We start from the raw sequence: 512 nt of genomic DNA, 5'->3' as shown, positions 1-512 counted from the left end.
CCAATAGTTCCAGTATTAAAGACTAATGGTACTATTCGCATTTGTGGTGACTATAAAGTCACAATTAATCCTTATTTGAAGGTAGATAGGTACCCATTACCTCGAATAGAAGATTTATTTTCAAATATTAGTGGTAATGTGTTATGGTCAAAAATTGATTTATCACAAGCTTATACACAGTTATTAGTTGAAGAAAATTCAAAAGAAATTTTAACATTATCTACTCATAAAGGCTTATATGTACCCAATAGGTTAATGTATGGTGTTTCCTCTGCGCCTGGTATTTTCCAAAGAGAGATGGAAAATGTTTTTAGGAAAATAAAAAATGTTATGTGTTTTCTAGATGATATTTTAGTTTATAGCAATAGTGTTACATCACATATGGAAAAATTAAAGGAAGTTTTTAATAAATTAAAAGAGTGTGGTCTAACGGTGTTAAGAACCCCTGAATATTATTTTATAATTGTGTGGAGTATATAATACATGGTCGTCCGACTGTCGTCGAACACAGG

Source organism: Daktulosphaira vitifoliae, unplaced genomic scaffold (genome assembly GCF_025091365.1).
Source record: "Daktulosphaira vitifoliae isolate Bord-2020 unplaced genomic scaffold, ASM2509136v1 Scaffold_1, whole genome shotgun sequence".
NCBI lineage: Eukaryota > Metazoa > Arthropoda > Insecta > Hemiptera > Phylloxeridae > Daktulosphaira > Daktulosphaira vitifoliae.
The sequence above is the reverse complement of the archived record's forward strand: the minus strand, read 5'-3'. Positions refer to the sequence as shown.